The sequence below is a fragment of the Anolis carolinensis genome, chromosome 4 (genome assembly GCF_035594765.1).
Source record: "Anolis carolinensis isolate JA03-04 chromosome 4, rAnoCar3.1.pri, whole genome shotgun sequence".
NCBI lineage: Eukaryota > Metazoa > Chordata > Lepidosauria > Squamata > Dactyloidae > Anolis > Anolis carolinensis.
Window position 1 is genome coordinate 11,062,010 of NC_085844.1, and position 18,807 is coordinate 11,080,816.

At 39.0% G+C, this 18,807-nt stretch overlaps 1 long non-coding RNA gene across 1 annotated transcript in view; it reads right to left on the reverse strand.

Moving 5' to 3' along the window:
- Positions 1 to 16,741, reverse strand: part of LOC103278485 (uncharacterized) — a 98,549-nt gene extending 81,808 nt beyond the window's left edge. The window contains exon 1 of the long non-coding RNA XR_010005857.1: positions 15,135 to 16,741. This is a non-coding gene — a long non-coding RNA (uncharacterized LOC103278485). The remainder of the gene's footprint in view (positions 1 to 15,134) is intronic.
- Positions 16,742 to 18,807: the final 2,066 nt, after the last annotated feature.

The following is an 18,807-nucleotide window of genomic DNA, read 5'->3' on the forward strand; positions in this document are numbered from 1 at the left end:
GTGAATATTTTAACATTCAAAATGACTGAGGCATTCAAAAAGACAAGAAATGGCACATGGTGAATAGAGTAGAGGGAAGTGGTCTTTTTAAGGTTCTCCCAGGATGAACTAAGCTCTCTCTTTTTGCCACTTTACTCAGAGAGAAATAGTTTTTTTATTGAAAAGAGTTAGTGGACAGGACTCACATTGGTCTATGGATTAGTTGGCCCAGAATTTTTGGGAAGATTTTTTTTGGATAAACTTCTAGACTTATACTTCAATATATAAGGTAAGCAAACTGTACCAAAAAAAAGCATCAGCGTAAATGCATAACAATTGTGTGAATTTCTCTGTAGGAAGAAAACTCAAAGGCTAAGATACTTCAGGTGAAGGCAGTCCATGCGTCCCTCTGTTAGGATTGCAAAGAATGTTGGGCAATTCATTAATTGTACTATGAAACCATTGTGTGGAATGGCAGTCTCGCAAAGTGCAAACCATCACATTCACTAATGAATGCACAAGCAAATAAACTACGTACGTACATTTCTGCTTTCATAACCTTTAATTGAAGGTAAGCATTCCACAGTAAATAAAAACACCCAACTTCTTCCATAGTGATATCCATCACTATATAGGACACTAACAGGATTCTAGTTAGAATTATAACAGGATTCTAGGGGTGGGCTGTGGCGCAGCTGGCTAGTAGCCAGATGTAATAAATCACTGCTGACCGAGAGGTCATGGAATCGAAGCCCGGGTCGAATTGAGCTCCCAACCATTAATAGCCTAGCTCGCTGCCCACCTAAGCAGCTCAAAAAAAGTTGCATCTGTTGAGTAGAAAATTCTAAGTACCACACTATGTGAGGAGGCTAATTTAACTAATTTACGACTCGATAAAAATTGCCATCAGCATGCAGAAAGGAATGAGGAAATACTACCATCAAGGATTTGGTGTCACAGTGGACAATGAAGTGGCAACTCCCCCTGTGGCCGGAATTGAGCATACCCTCATGAAGCCGGAAGCTGGAAAATGTTAAATTGCTGCTGTGTCTGTCTATATGTTGTCTGTCTATGGCACTGAATGTCTGCCATATATATGTGCATTGTAATCCACTCTGAGTCTCCTTTGGGGTGGGAAGGGTAGAATATAAATACTGTAAATAAATAAATAGTCCTGCAACCTGCTTTTTTAAAAAAGATAGGGGAGAAATGGAATTCAGATAAAAAAAAATCCAAACTGAATAAAATTCAAAGTAAGAGATTATTCAGATCCCTAGTTGAAGGAGGGTCAAAAATTTCTCTGTCGTTGCCAAAAATACATGACTGGGTAATAGATCACAAATAAATTCTGCTGGGTGAGACCAAAAGTGTAAGTTAATCCAACCTCCAATGGCCAGCTTTCTCATAATTATAAAGACACTAATCCTTCTCTACTGTTTGCCCTCCAATATCTGGGTTCCAGCATCAAATTGCCTCTGATTTTGGATGTTCAGTATCTATAGCCACCAAACTAAGCCAGAGTTGAATGGAATTTATGCTATTTCATAATCTAATAGAAGCAAATTTTAAGATAAAACTTGCCTTTCCGCCCTATATTGAACATAAAGCTTTTCTTAGTGTCTGCTTCGATATGGATTGCATTGAAATGTTTTTAATATAAGACACTTTGAGTCTATTTGTGGAGAGAAAAAAGTGGGGTATGGTCTCTAGTAAAGGTAAAGGTTTTCCCCTGTCATTAAATCCAGTCGTGACCGACTGTTGAGCAACCAGCTGCAGCCAGTGCAACAAATCACTCTGACCAAGAGGTCATGAGTTCGAGGCCAGCTCGGTGCCCCGTGTTTGTCTTTGTTCTATGTTAAGGCATTGAATGTTTGCCTTATATGTGTAACTAGCTGTGCCCGGCCACGCGTTGCTGTGGCGTTGTCTGGTGGTGTCTATATTTATAGGTAGTGTGGAAGAGGCCTAAGTGAGGCCTAACTTTGCCTGTCCCTGGGCTGAGTGGGTTGCTAGGAGACCAAGTGGGCAGAGCTTAGCCTTCTAACTGGCAGCAATTGGATAAAAACAATTATTCCTCTCCCTCTAATTAGGACTTTATTTTTCTTTTCTTTTTGTTGTATCAACCTAGAGGCATGGATGAGGGGTTGTGCAGTCAATTTTTGAGGTTGTGGGGTGTTTTGTTTTGTTGTTTTGTCAGTCGCCAGGATTCCATCACTCTTTTATATATATAGATGTGATCCGCCCTGAGTCCCCTTCGAGGTGAGAAGGGCGGAATATAAATACCGTAAATAAAATTCACTAATGAGATGTCATTGTGTAACTGCTACATAACTCAGTGTGTAGAATGAGATGCTCCATCTGCTTGATGTACAATCTTGGCCTAAATTACAACCCAGAATGGATAAAACTCGGACAAGGGAGGTCTGAACCTGCACATGTCTTATATATCAGAGAAGAAGCCACAATGAAGACATTTTTGAGCAGATGGCAATTATCATAGGGGAACATGGAGGTGACACAAATGTGTTAAGCGTTTATTGTTAGATTCTTAAAATCTCTGATTATGCCAGATCACTTATCCCATAATTTGATCCTTAAAGCTCCTTACTGTGTTTCTGTAGCACAGCTAAGTTTTCTAAAGTGAAATTACCATATTCAAAGAATCCTGTCATTATCACACAATCCTGCCACTAAAATATTGGTTAACTAACTGTATCGTTTGCTAGTTTTCCTGACTCCAGGATGATATTATTAAGGACAATGATATGCCTTTAGTTGACAGGATGTTAACCTTCTCTGAGCAGCAATTTAATAGGGCTTATCCAATAATCACCATTTGAAACGCTGGCCAAACTTTCAGCTGAGCCTGTCAGTCATGCTGCTTAATCACAGGGAAGCTGAGAAGCTAAGATGCTCTGCAGGTCTTCTCTGCACACTGTTTCGCAAAACTCAGGATTGATTCCTGCAGAATTAATCATGCAAACAGATCTTCAACATGGTATTATCTCCAGGGAATGCAAGTGACATGGAGAGCTAGGCTCTTGCAGCTCTGTGGCTTTCTTCCTTCTGGCAGAAACAGGATTGAGGAGGATGCTGAGGAGAAACAATGACATCGTTCATGGAAATGCCATCCACCATTTACAACACTATCCTCAGAAGAGACCTTTTCTCAGGTCTACCACTTAACTGATGTGGCTGCTACGAATGGAAAGTAGAAATTTCCTTCTCATGGAATCGCAATATCCCTCTTGCTTTCCTTTTGTAAACAAAGCCTTCCCAAAATTCTGACATGGTTTTCGGATATCATGTTTTAAAAGAAATAGTTGTAGAAGTACTTAAGCAAGAAATCGGACTCTAAGTAACCCTTTACCTACCTGGAAGGTGGAAGCAACAATAAGGAAACTAGCTGCAGGTTGAAGGTGATGGTACCAGTGGTGGCAATTTTGGTTAAACCTCATGCTGTTTTCGGTGTCCAGATTTTGGTGGCCCCATTGATCTGCTTATCGGGAATCTCACAAATCAGAGTGGGCAAAATTCCATTTTTCAATCCGGCAGCCAAAAGATACATTTGCACTCCAGGAAGATCTGGCCCATTGGTGGCAATGGGAAACTTACTAGGCTCCCCTTTCTGTCATTTTTAGGGCATTGGGCTTAAGAAACCACTTTTTCTGGCATCATTTCCACTCAGATCCTTCAATAAGAACTGGTTTAAGGCATCAGACTTAAGAAACCACCTTTTCTGGCCTTGTTTGCCCTCAACACTTTTTCAGTGAAGCTGAGTTAAGGCACCGCTTTTAAACACTTATTTCAGTGGGAGCCACATCACTTGAAGGAGCATTAGTAAAGGTAAAGGTTTTCCCCTGACATTAAGTCTAGTTGTGTCTGACTCTGGGGGTTGGTGCTCATCTCTATGTCTAAGCCAAAGAGCCAGCATTGTCCACAGACACCTTCAAAGTCATGTGGCTGGCGTGACTGCATGAAGTGATACCTATTGATCTACTCATATTTGCATGTTTTCAAACTGCTAGGTTGGCAGAAGATGGGGCTAACAGCTGGAGCTCACCCTGCTCCCTGGATTCGAACCACCAAATTTTTGGTCAGGAAGTTCAGCAGCTAAGCGGTTTAATCCGCTGCACCACTGGGGGCCCTTCTCTTGGTCCCACCTCCATATCAAGCTTGGTTGGTTGGAATGAGAGAGTGGTCAACTCTGGAACTCCCTGCCCAGGGAAGCCAGAATGGCCCCCTCCCTGCTGTCCTTCTGACAGCAGACTAAAATGTTTTTATTCAAAAGGCATTTAAAGATGAAGATATTTAAGATCTAGTCGGGGGTGCTATGGTTTTTAACTTTTAATATGTTTTATGGATTTTAACTGATTTTTTTTTACTGCTGTTTGTGTTTAATTCTGTTTTACTCTTTCTATATTTGTGTATTTTAAATTCTGTGCTAATGTTTTTATGTCAAGCCATTCTGAGCCCCCTTTGGGGAGATAAAGCAGGGTATAAATAAATATAATAATCATAATCATGATAATAACAATGAAGGATATTGGACTAAATAGGCTGTGGGCCTAATCCATCTGGTTTCCTAGTTCTTTTAATAGCAAATCTGAAATGTAGCAGTATTTCTGGAGCCTTTTCTAAGCAAAGCCGTCAAAACACTGTCCAATACAATTAATTCTGCCAGAAGAAAATAGTAATTATGCTGTTAGTGCTTACATGCCATCTATTAAAAATGTTTCCTGATATATTTCACTATCACCCATTATAGTTACTTCCAAATTACACTCAAGAATTGCAGTAGATTATAATTTGTGTTCATACTCATGAACCATGAAGTATGTGTTATGTCATCCTCAAGCATGGACATTACTCCCTTCCCTTGTTTTAACTCAGCTTTCATTGAAATTGCTCATATATTATTCCATAGATTATATATTTAAGTCAAATGGAGGTGATTGGAGGAGATGTTGTGATCCGCACAAAAGCTGAGGAACTGATCTTCTAAGAAGTCTAAGAATATGGGAACTTTCACATTTCTCTTGCAGGTTCACTTGATGCATCAGAAGGATTTTGGGCAAACAAAAAATGGCTTATGAACCTGCATATACAGAAGGGATGTGCACCTGAATGCTAGATACTGTGGGGTATGAAAAGGAGGAGAAAAAAATGAGCAAGACCCACAAATACAGGTTCTTGCTGAAAGAATAAAAGCTTGGTAGCAAGCTTTTTAAAAAATAAATAGGAAGGAGGGAAATAAAATGAATTCTTCTAGTGCCTTGCATTTGCATAGGCTTTTAAGTCACCTGACAATTTATAGCAACTCCATGGATTACATAGAAGCAGTTGGACATTATTGTCTGATGCAGAACGGTCACATTCAGTCCAAAGATTACAAAATGGGGCTTCACAAGCAATGCCCTTATGAATGGCTGCACACTATGCATTGATTCATGTATAGGCATTGAATATTTCCCTGTTAGGCATTGAATGTTGTTTATTCATTCAGTCGCTTCTGACTCTTCGTGACCTCATGGACCAGTCCACGCCAGAGCTTACTGTTAGCCGTTGCCACCCCCAGTTCCTTCAAGGTCAAGCCAGCCACTTCAAGGATACCATCCATCCATCTTGCCCTTGGTCGGCCCCTCTTCCTTTTTCCTTCCATCTTCCCCAGCATCATTATCTTCTCCAAGCTCTCCTGTCTTCTCATTATGTGGCCAAAGTGCTTCATCTTTGCCACTAATATCCCTCCCTCCAGTGAGTAGTTGGGCATTATTTCCTGGAGTATGGACTGGTTGGATCTTCTTGCAGTCCAAGGTACTCTCACAATTTTCCTCCAACACCACAGGCAAACATTGAATGTTTGCCTGTTAGTATGTTAGAAGCCACTCTGTGTCACCTTAGGGAGATAGAGTGGCATGCAATTATTGTTGTTGTTGTTATTATTATTATTATCCACATTGCACTTTCAAGAACTATATTGACAAGCTGGAATGTGTCCAGGGAAAGCCAGTTCCAAAGAGAATTCTAAATCACACCAAACTAGTGATTGGGCTGACTTCATATACTTTTGTGTTGCCAGCCCATAATTAGATCCAGATCTGGATTGCTGTGGGTCTTTCGGGCTGTATGGCCATGTTCCAGAAGCTTTCTCTCCTGACGTTTCACCCACACCTGTGGCAGGCATCTTAAGAGGTGTGAGGTATGTTAGAAACTAGGCAATGGATGTTTATATATCTGTGTAAGGTCCAGGGTGGGAGAAAGAACTCTTGTCTGTTGGAGGCAGGTGTGGATGTTGTAATTAATCACCTTGATTAGCATTGGATGGCCCTGTGGCCTCCAGGCCTGATTTCTTCTAGTCTGGGAAAATCCTTCATTTGGAGGTATTAGCTGCTCCTGATTATTTTATAATGTTGTTCTTTATTTACTGTTTTGATTTTAGAGTTTTTTAATACTGGTAGCCAGATTTTGTTCATTTTCATGGTTTCCTCCTTTCTGGTGAAATTGTCCACATGCTTGTGGATTTCAATGGCTCCTCTGTGTAGTCTGACATGATAGTTGTTGGAATGGTCCAGCATTTCTGTGTTCTCAATTAATATGCTACATCCAGGTTGGTTCATCAAGTGCACTGCTATGGCTGAGTTCTCTGGTTGAAGTAGTCTGCCATGCCTTTCATGTTCCTTGATTCATGTTTGGTGGTTCCTACGTAGACTTGTCCATAACTGCATGGTATACGATGGACTCCTGTAGAGGTGAGAGGATTCCAACAAATGCTACATTCAGCGAAGGACAAGAGGGATCTTCTCATCTCTGTAGCATACCGTATACCATGCAGTTGTGGACAAGTCTGCATAGGGACTACCAAATGCAGCACCCAAGCAATACATAGATCCAGATTTTTTCCTCATTCCCTTCTTTCTTAGCAATCACTTAATAAAAATTCAGCACCTTGCGGAAATGGCTGGCTTTATTCAGATACTGTTTTCCCTGTGCCCCTTTTTGGCCTTCTGAATACATCTTGTTCAGTCTCCCACACCTACATAATAAAAATAACAATTAAACAAAAGGGATGATTGGCCTCTCATGAATGTTTTCCCAGCCAGCCATATGAATTATGTTGAAGCAGCAAGAGCCAAATCCTTGACACAAAGAAAGAAGGCGAGAGGTGTAAAGAATATCAGGGAGTAGTTAACTTCACGCAGTTTTGGTTCTATTGTTAGGCTATGGTGTTATTAAAACTAAGTGGCGGGATTATTTTATGAAATAGTTGTGGTCTTGATCTCCAGGAGCAGGGTCTTTCATTATGCAAAGAAGCACTGCATGTTCATTCCCTTCCTTGCCCCAGTTTCTCCTTCTCTCCCTTTTGTTTGTTTGTTTATATTGCAGCTAAATGAAAGAATATTTTGGCAGGACTGGTGTGTTTCTTCCAGCAGTCATATGCTCTTGATTAATCACACATAATTGGCAGGCAGCATGTGGAGGAGAGTAATTTCATACCAATCACAACCTATTATTTAAGATCACTTTGACACATCGCCTTGCCTGTCTTATCGGAGACCCCGGGGAGAGTCAGAATAACCATGCTATGAGCATCAGGGAAAACTGGTAGCAGAAACTGAATGGAATAACAAGACACATATTTACTGAAAAAAACTTTAGACTTTCCATCATGTTAGAAGTGGGGAAAATGTCTAGAGCTCATCAAGAAGTATTGATATCAATGGCAACTGGTTATTTCTTGACCCTTTGGTTGGAAAACTATAGAATGGCAAAATAATATTTCTGAAACAGATCTTGTAATGTGTTTCTACATCCTTCTGGAAAGAGAGGTTTCTTCCACTACGAACCAATGCACGGGAAATTACTGCCTGAGATGAGCCCTTGAGTTGATATCCTACTATAGTGAATAGCCCAAATCTCTACTTCCAGATATGTTCATTACTTGTGTTTTATAATCCTTGCATTGGACAGCAGTGTTGTGCAACTGAACTAAAGAAACATCAAATATGCAATCAAACTCACAACTGAATGTGCACCTGCACCTGCTGCAAGGTGCAACCATGTATAATGGTACTATGTCCACTACTCTGCTTCAACGTGTATCAGATAAACATATCCAGCAGCTTCCCTGGGATAACTTTGCCTCCGGTGGTACAATGGGTTAAATCAGTGGTTCTCAACCTGGGGTCCCCAGATATTTTTTGCCTTCAACTCCCAGAAATCCTAGCAGCTGGTAAACTGGCTGGGATTTCTGGGAGTTGTAGGCCAAAAGTAGGTTGAGAACCACTGGGTTAAATCCATACGCTGGCAGGAATGCTGACTGAAAAGGTTGCCAGTTTGAATCTGGGGAGAGCATGAATGAGCTCCCTCTCTCAGCTCCAACTCCCCATGCAGAAACATGAGAGAAGCCTCCCACAAGGATGGTAAAAACATCAAACATCTGGGCATCCCCTTGGCAATGTCCTTGCAGATGGTGAATTCTCTCACACCAGAAGCGACTTGCAGTTTCTCAAGTCACTCCTGACATTAAAAAAACTTTGTAGTTGTTATTCTTTTGGAAATGGCATACCTCCACGTCATTGAACTTACCACAGGGTTTTGTTGGTAAGAGTAGATTTGCCTTCCTCTTACAGTGAATGTCTGTTTCAGTCAGTCCTCCACACTCCCTGTGATTAGGGGCAGAGGGCCCCTCCAAAAGTGGGAAAAGAATTTAAAAACCAGTATTGTTTGACCTAAGAGAACATCTTTCTAGAAATATCTAGATCTTTCAGTGCCACTCTATGGCCAGAATTTGACCACAGAATCACATTGGAGGACCTACAAATGCTTAGAAAAGCATTCTCTCTAGGGATCTCTGGGTCCTCCAATGCAACTGTCTGGCTAACATCATGCTGGAGGACTTAAAGAAGAGAGAACATATTAATCAAACACATAAGATAATCAAATACACAAAAGTGAAACCTGAAAATGTACTGGTAATTAGTTTCCCCTGATTTAATGACGCAAACCTCTTACTTTTCTTCTAAACCAATGATCCAAACATCCATCATATGTAACAAAAAGAAGAAGAAAAACAAATAAACAACTAATGAAGAGCAGTTCCCATACCACAGTAGTAGAAGATGACTACATTCTGATTTATGTATGATTTTTCTTTTTGTTACCCAGCAACAAAATTTAGAAATGCAACAATTCTGCGCCAGAAATGTGAATTGAGACACTGAGCCTACAGGGCAACAGCCTAGTGCTGGCAACCAACATGAGCAGATGGTTCACAGGCTTGAACAACTTGGGATCCACCAAGCCAAGTATTGCCCAACAGGCATGTACTGAGATCTGCCAAGTGTTTGACACTCACCTCCTCGTTCCTCTTAACTTTGTTGTCCAAATATGTCCACCACTACCCAAAAATGGTCAGAGAAGGTTGTTTAAGCCATTGGCAAGCTATCAAAGAGTCTAAGGCACACTTACTGAATTATAAATTATAATTTTAAAAAAAACCTTGTTCAAATAAAGACCATAACAGAGAAAGATAGCTTTATGAAGATATACATTATATAAAATTATTTCGGAAGAATTTTAATAGAGTCTCAACCTCATGAATCTAGGATAGGGGTGGAGAGACCTTTCTTTCAAAGCCATATTTCCTTGACAGAAAAGAAAATATAGGAATCTGTAGGGAAGTTGAAGCAGATTTTGGATGGAGTTAGTCAAAACTCCCCCCCCCATCTTTATCTTTCAATCACCTCCTTCTCTTTCAACTTTTTTATGCAATGTTTGGTGGGTGGATATGCATGGAGGGACAGACAAATTGCTCCTGCATATTTAGCTCTTCCAGTCTAAGAGCTAGAAATATCTATGCTTCTAGTCTAACTACTACATTAAAACAGTAATATCAGAATAGATTTGTGTCAGTTTGCACCAATATGCATTAAATATGGACCTATTGGAAGCAAATGTGAGACCTGAGTGAAAATTATGACCCCAAATCTGTATATTTAGGAGCATATAACCTGATTTGCAGAATTTGTTCTTGATAAAACCCATTCTGGATGCTTTTCACCTCCTCATTGTGATCTAGACATTTGCAGGCTCTTTTATGAGCTATTATAATATTTTATCTGGTATTGAGGTCAGGGGGACTAGTCTCCAGTTTTGGTCTTTTGGAAGAGATGGGCGGTCTCTCGCTCTCAGTCACTTCCTGCTTGCCTACCTATTTTCAGCCCATTTTCAGCTTTCTTAGTCAATTCCTGCAAGCTTGGCCTACTCATCTGTGCTCTTCTTTGGTGATTCCTCCTTTCTTCTATTCTTTATAAATTCACTTTTCATTTCTTCCATACATTTTTCATTTCTTCCTTATTTTAATCTTTTCAGAGGTTTCCCATTTTCCTTCCTGATTGTGACTGTGTTTTTTGCAAGTCCTTCTTCAAGAACTCCCACTTTGCTGTTGTCTTTTTCCTTTAGCATCTCTAGCCATGAGAGTCTATTCAGTAGTCAGTTTTAGAATTAACTTCCCTAATAGCAAAGTTTCCATAATTGTTAATTCTAGCATTAGATAGTCATTTCCACTTAACTGATTATTGGCCAACTTTTCCCTATTGGTTAGAATCAATTCCAGGATTCCATATTCCTTCCTTCCTTTTTGAAATAGGATATCATCTGCAAGGAACATCAGGAATTTGTTGGACATAATCTCTCAGAACATATTAGGTTATTTGAAGTCTCCTTATAACTACTACAAACCACTTACTAACTCCTATAACAATGTATTTCCCTTGCTTTCTCCACCCAGGATCCCTTCAGGAGGGGGGCGGGATATAAATAAAGCTTATTATTGTTATTATTATTATTATTATTATTATTATTATTATTATTATTATTATTATTTTATCAAATGTTCTAAACAAATCCATTAAATTTTATGGATCTTATGGATTTCTTTGACATATAATACTACCCCCTCTTATTCTGTCACATTTATTCTTTTTTAAATTGGTTGTAGCTTTTAATTGTATTTAATTATAGATTTTTACACTTGAGATAGAATATTTACATTTTTCAAATGTGGGTGACCATGCTTCAATCGATAAGGAGAAATGTGTAAATTTCAAAAATCTGTACATGAAGAAAATACATTGAGAAATATTTATACTTTTTCAAAAATGATCAACATATATGAGATGTGATGGAGGATATTGTCCAGGCTCCACTTCAGACCACAAGCTGTTCTAGGATTATACTATTTTGCACAGATCAAATGGCTATTACCACATGAAGTGTCTGGAATGGAGCTGTGTTCTGCTTGAATTTGCAAAAATTTGTTTTATCACATCCATCTCAGTTTTAGTTTCACACTGATTTATTCTTGACCTCTCATTTGGCTACTAGGAGAAAAGAAATACCATAAATCCCAACTTGTTGGTAAATGATGACTTACAAACTTCATCGGGTGAGTTAAGGAGAGCATGAGTGGAAGTAGCAGTCATGTAGTTGGTATTTCATGAGGCTGCCATGGGCTATGATTCCTGACAATGCATCACAAATGCAATCAGATTGATTAAAAAAAACAAACAAAAATGTTCATGTTATTTCTTTCAGAAGAACCATGACTTAACATGGTGAAGAGAGTGAGCCCATGAAGAGCGTGGAAGGACACCTCATGAACAAGGCAGGGAAAACCTCCAACAAGAATGTAATAAATGAACCACTTGGAACATGACATAGAAAGATATGCAAAGATCTTTTGAGGTTCTTCATTTTATATATGGACTGAAGAAAAGAGCCAAATCAATGAGGTTTCTCTGGGGTCAGGAGAAAGTAAGTTGGTGATTAAGGGTCTAAGCAGGGAGAGAATTTCATTCCTCATTGGTAGGAGGAGTCACCCCCTACTCATACCATAACATGTCATCTTTATGTAGATATTTATTGTAATATCGATAAACTAGTTGACAGTGAGAGAGGATGCAATAAGACCAGGTTGATGGTGGAAATGCAAGCTATGTTCCTTTGCATGTAAGGTTTCATCTTAATGTAAGTAAGATTATACTGGGTTAGCCAATTAATCAATTCTATAAACCCAGTATGGACAAATTGGGTATCATTGTCTAGTCTCGATGATGCTACAAGTTTTCTTTGCATTCTGATATTCTAGGTTGATATGGCTTTACTTTATTAGTTAGCTTAGAATACCACTGATCAGAAGCATATGTCCAGCAGATGACAGACTGTGATCAATAAATAGCACAAAATGTGTGTAGTCCAGAGAAATTTCTGTAAAAATATACCGATAGAACGTCCCTGGGAGAGATTGGTGCAAACCAAAAGAGACAGTAAGATGCTGTGTACCACTACACTAGAGCATTTCCATTTTTAGTTTTATACGTTTCTGATATCTGGTTGCCAAAGTGAATTGTGTGAGCATGGGGATTTAATAGATGCATTACATTATTTAATATTAGCTAAGGTTTGCCACCTATCTAATAAAACAGTCATAGAGCTTATTGCCTATCACCTTAAATGAACCAGGCTCATTTGGCACTACAAGCAAGAATCAAAGCTGACAAATAATTAGAATCCAGAACATAACTATTCAAGGACTTGTATGTAGGGACAAAGAGAACTATTATAATAAGCAGTGCAAAGATATGGAGGTAAACAACCAGAAAAGATAGAATGAGAGACCTCTTCCACACGATTTGAGAAACACAGGTGAAATCTAAACTGCAGGTGGGGAAATTATATGACTAATAAGTTGATATAGACACCCAACGCACTTGTGAAAAATGAATCATCTGGAACAAACAACATATGAATAAAATTGTTTAAAGCTACTAGAGACAGAATCCATTCAAATTATAAATGAATTTTTCCAGCAAATATGGAAACCTAAGCAATCATCCACAAATTGGAAATGTATTATACATTCTAACTCCCATGAAAGGAGTCACTGGGAACTGGAGTAACACCAACAGAACATTTTATTAACTTCCTATACCAACAAAGTGATACTCACAATTTTACAATATAGATATTGGCTATATAAATGGTGGTACAAAGTTCTATATATGGTTGTGAAAATTGGACTATGAAGAAAGTTGACAGGGATAAAATAGTCTCATTTGGATACTGAAGGAGGGTTCTATAGATACATGGGCTGCTGGAAAAAAAAAAGATTTCTAGAGCAAATCAAACCCAAATTCTCCCTAGAAGCCAAAACTGATTAAACTGAAAACAATTGTACTTTGGACATACGTGGGATGCATTACACAAGACAATAAGGCCCAGCAAAATAGAAGGCAGTAAGAAAAAGGAAAACGATTGTATTGGTGGATAGACTCAATAAAGGAAACCACAGCCCTGAGTTTGCAAGATCTGAATAGGGCTATTAATAACAAGGTGTATTGGAGGACTCTCCTTCATAGCATTGCCAAAAGTCAAAGCTGACTTGACAGCCAGTAAAACAATAAATCTTGAAGGCAATTTTGTATTCTCCAAAACTTCTTAAATTCTAGCATAATTCCTTAGCATTTAACTGGGGAAGCAGCAATTTCTACACTCAAAAATTTACTTTTTGCAAAGTCAACTTTTTTTTTACTCAGTGAGGCAGTATTGGCGGCAGGAGGGGGGCAAGAAAGAACAAAAAGCATCGACAAACATTCAGCTTGGTTATAGGGTTGTGATATGAACAGATATGTGCATGTACTTTGAGGATGTTACAAAAAGAGGTCTTCAGTTTGTTACTGTTAATTGCCATCAAGATAACTTTGACTTATGGTGACCCCATGAATGAGAGGACTCCAAGTTACCATGTCATCAGACTTAGAGCTGTGGCTTCCTTGACTGAGCCCATTCATCTGAAATTAGGTCTTCCTATTTTCTTGCTGTTCGTACAGAGATTAAATAAAAGTACTAAATCTTTCTGATCTTGGAAGCTAAGAATAGATCATGCCAAGGAAGTCCTGTTGCTGTAAGGCTATATAGCAGAGGATGGCAATGTCCAAGCACTTCTGAATATTCCTTCCCAAGAAAATCCTATGAAATTTATGTTGATTTTTTTTTTAACCTGAAGAGGAACATCAACATTGAGTTCAAGGTTGTGGAAGTGGAGTTGCATATGTGGTGACACTGAATGTTCAGATGAAGTTGCACATGGCATGCTTGTAAGAATGGATGTGTATGGTGGCCAAATGAGATGCACATTGATATATGAGCACATTTGGGTGCATATCACATTACACATTTCAGTGTGTGTTCAACCAAGCAATGTTGCCATTCAAGCAGGAATTACAAAGTACAATCAATACATCACTCCAGATGTGAATATTTCATTATGCAGCCCCAGTGTACAATCTCAACCATAGTAATAGGGGGAAAAATCTGTTGCACAGCCATATCAAGAGGGACAGAGAATTGGGAGCCTGACCTCAATTTCTGTCTGTCTGTAGTCTGTCTATTCCTCGCTCCTTTTTTTCTCTTGGCTGCCTTGTCCTCCCTATCCCAGCTCTCCTAGACTTTTGTCCTTTCTCTATGCTAGCTGGATTCCATCACATTATTTTCCAAACATTATAGAAGTGGAATGACAGAAATGGACCAACCAGTTCTTTCACACAGAAGAGTAAAGTGTACATTGCTGAATATGGATATATGGGAAATAGAACAGTTCCACTGATATTTCAGGCAAATGATTAGGTTCACTTAACAGTTGTACAGTGAAGCTTTTTTTATAATTGTATATCTGCCAGAAAATAATTTATATTTCCACTTCTCAGGCAGCTAGAGATACTGACGAAGTTCTCTTGAGTCAAACTCAGAGTGTATTGACACTAACATTTAGAGCAGTTTAGTATAATGCAATTTTGCAATCTTTAGTCTCCTGAGTTATTCCATGTTATCTGCTGGAAATGTATAGACCACCCTCTTAAACTGTAATATTAGAACATAGTTCTAGCAGAGATTTCCAAAACCTTCCCCAAAACTATAATTATCAAGATTCCCCAGGATGAAATCAATGGAGTTAGAACCCAGAGCTAGATTCCCTGAAGCTTAACATTAGAGCACACACCAACTGCTGTGAGTAATACGAGTTCGAAGTTCAAATTTAACATGGTTACACTGAAAGAGTTCATGAAGCAACAGGAATTTCAATTCTAAAGTCAACAGACCTGGCAAACTTCCAATGCAGAAGTCAAGGTACCGTTCAGAATCAGCAAGGCCAAAAATCCAAAGAATCCATAGTTTCACCATGAAGCAAAACATTGCCTCCTATAACATGAGTACAAACTTAAACACCTTTTATTCTATGTTCTCAGGTGTCACTTATGAAGAGCTCGTTTTAGTGCTAATCAGGCAGACCTGAGGTTGCAGCATATTTATGTCTGAATTGTAAAAGGGGTGGAGTATTTAACCCCTCATCAGCTTTCCCTGATGTACTGGCTCCTGCTTTCTCCTTCTGCTTGGAAGTGGTAACTACTGCTGAAGGCTCACCTTTTGCAATAATCAAGCTAGGCTGGGAGGGCTGCTGGGAGCTACTGGTCTCCAACTCTGGCCCTTCCAACATCCCTTGTTCTCACTGTCAGAGCTGTTTAGGACATGTCTACTTTGACATTCAAAAAAACAACTTCAGGGTCATATCAAAACCTCCTTCAAAGCAGAATAAAACTTTTGATGTCCCAGATTAAACAAATAAAGAAATTATTCATCATTGTCAACTCTACATGTATTAAGTCACAGAGTTTGGAAATCTAACATTTCAAGATTTCTCAGATCCCTCATCAACATGACTTTGGCCATCTTTAGAAAATTGAGAAGTTGTGGTCAAAAATGATTTTTCAGCTTTTGTCCAAATCTGTTCATTCCCATGTTCACAACAGCCTGTGATTGAAGACAAACATGCATCAAAATTGAAATTGCAGTCCAAGTGCACTTTCCCCTAATAAATGCATCTTGTGCACAAATTTATGAAATATAAACATTTTGTGAACAATATTCCTAAATGTGAACAATACTGTAAACAATAGAGAAATGCATAACTCAAAGCAAATCATATTCTAATCTGCATATTAGTTTGGGGGATGTGATTTAGAACAATTGGTACTATTAACATGTGTACAGAGCTTTACCTCCCCATTCCTATATCACAGAATGTTTCTCCTCTTCCAACTGAACTCCAAAAACAAAAAAAAATGCCAGCTCATCTAAGCCAACATACCTTTCAGAGGAACATTCAAGCATGGGTCAACAACCCAGGAAACAATTTGTCATGTGATCTGGGTTTCACCCTTAAAGACCCTTAAATTTTATTTAAGGCTTAACTATTCACTCTAACATCCTTTCATTATTTTATTTATCTCTTATCCCTCTCTTGTGGTTGTTAGTTCAGAATGCTCAAATGCTCTGCTCTGCTATTTTTAACAAAATAATTACTATAGCCATCGCACTGCTGTTTCCCATTTTCATAATTTGCTTAATGTAATTGCTCATCTTCCTTCATTACATTTTAGTGCTACGTCTTTAGTTTAACTAGTTGGTAGTAAACATCACTGCAATAAAGAATCCTCTTTCAAAACAGAAAAATTGGGGTCCAAAGAAGAAAAAACGACAGGAAAGGTCAGAACCATAGGAAACACCCAATATTTCACGTTTATAACATATTTTTGTCTATTTGCTCAAGCCCATTTTCACATGATTCCAAGGGTCCATGCAGCATATGGCCACCAGCACTCTTAGTTCATTTCTATCCTGTTAGTTGAAAAAAAGAGAGTTTTTCTTGGCCTTAAAATGGACTCAATGAAGAATGAAGAGAAGTGTTTACTGGTCAATAAAAGAGGACATATCAATTTAAGAGGTAGATAGATAAAAGGGGATTCAGGGGACCTATTCCACAGGAACTAAACTATTTTTACCTAAGCTATGTAAAGCCTAAATTCAAGTGATGGTCACCACTAAATCCATTATGTATAGATTTACTTGCCAAGCTCTCATTGATTCAATGATACCAAAAATAAGCATGGTTTTGACTCATTGCCTGCAAGGCTTTCCTATCTATTTGTTGACCTGCTCAGGGTGACATTGCCTTCAGAAGAATACTGATAAACACGGCAACTTGTCTGAAGAACAAAGTGAAAGTTGGGTTTGGAAGGATGAGATGGGGGTGGAGGGCAAAACAAAAACAAAAATCCTTGGCAGTGGGACAAGAAGAGACATTGTACTGTAATCTGCAACTAAAAGCAAAGTGAAAAGAAACTCAAATGACACAAAAATCATAGGGAGTTTTTTGCAGGCACTGGAAAAGGTTACATTTTTGAACAATAACTCCTAGAGCTCCATATCAAATGAGGCCAAAGTGGTTTGTAAATTCTGGGAAGTATGAAAAACGGAAACCAGTCGAAGTTTAAAGTTTGTTGAAACAATAGCAAATGTAAGAAATCCAATTGTCCCACAGAGAGTGTATAGTTGAGAAAAGGGAAAAGTGGGACCAAATAAGAATGTCACATCAGATGTATAAACAGGAGGAAATGGAACCCTGAAGAATGGGGAAAACTTGGGTATATCCCTGCTAAACAGTATCCAAGGACTGTTTTCTTCTTTTTAACTCAAGGGACAACACAGACAGCCAGTCTGCAGCCTTTTCCCACTTGCTTTCTGATGGGTTACTGAACCAAATAATTGCTATTGAAATTAGGCCAATGACACACTAGCCACATTACTTACGTACCGTGACAGTCTGCAGCAGCCTGGCAGTCAACAGAAGACTATGAAAATATGAATATATCCATAAAAACTTCACACAGAAGTTGGGCAGGAAACTGTAATATTAGTTTATTGTCAAAAACTTTCACAACCGGAATCGCTTGGGTATTGTGTGGTTTCCGGACTGTATGGTCAATGTATTCTAGCAGTATTTTCTCCTGACATTTAGCCTGCATCTGTGGCTGGCATCTTCAGAAGATTTGATGGTGGTAAATCAAGTCAAGTATATATTAGAGGTGTGCATTTTTGTTTGCCTCATAATTCAGATAAAATTCATTAATTTTTGTACTTACGAAACTATATCCAGTACGTGGGTATGGCCCTTACCAAAAATTTAAGAATCAAAACTTACCCCATATTTTTTCATTTGAGCTTTGTAAATCTCAGAGGCTCCCAAAGTCGTTTCCTTTTCAGCACAAGGAAACAAAGCAAAGCCAAAAAGGCTATCTTAGTGCCTTGCCTTTTCTCTAAATTCATAGAGTCTCAGCATTAAGAGCAGAAAAAGGAGGGAGCAATGTTTGCTGGGAAAACAGCACAGAACTCTGGGAAATGTAGTTTGGGAAGGGAGGAACTCTATGCCAGAGAATTCAAAAGTCCCTGCCCTAAACTACATTTACCAGAATGCATCAGCATCAGAAAGCACCAATCAGGATAGTGGAGAGAGAGATTTGTCCCTCCCTAACAGCAGCCAGCAAGAATTCTAATGAATTGTTGAATCTGCAAAGAGGAGGACTGGCAGATACTTCTAGTAAGTAAATGTCTGTGTTGGGCTGAGAAGAAATCCCTAAATGTATGGCCCCCATACTATCGTCGTCGTCTCACTCGTTCAGTCATTTTCGACTCTTTGTGACCTCATGGACCAGTCCACGCCAGAGCTCCCTGTCAGCTGTTGCCGCTCCCAGTTCCTTCAAGGTTGAGCCAGTCACTTCAAGGATACCGGCCATCCATCTTGCCCTTGGTCGGCCTCTCTTCCTTTTTCCTTCCATTTTCCCCAGCATCGTGATCTTTTCCAAGCTTTCCTGTCTCCTCATGATGTGGCCAAAATACTTCAACTTGGCCTCTAATATCCTTCCCTCCAGGGAGCAG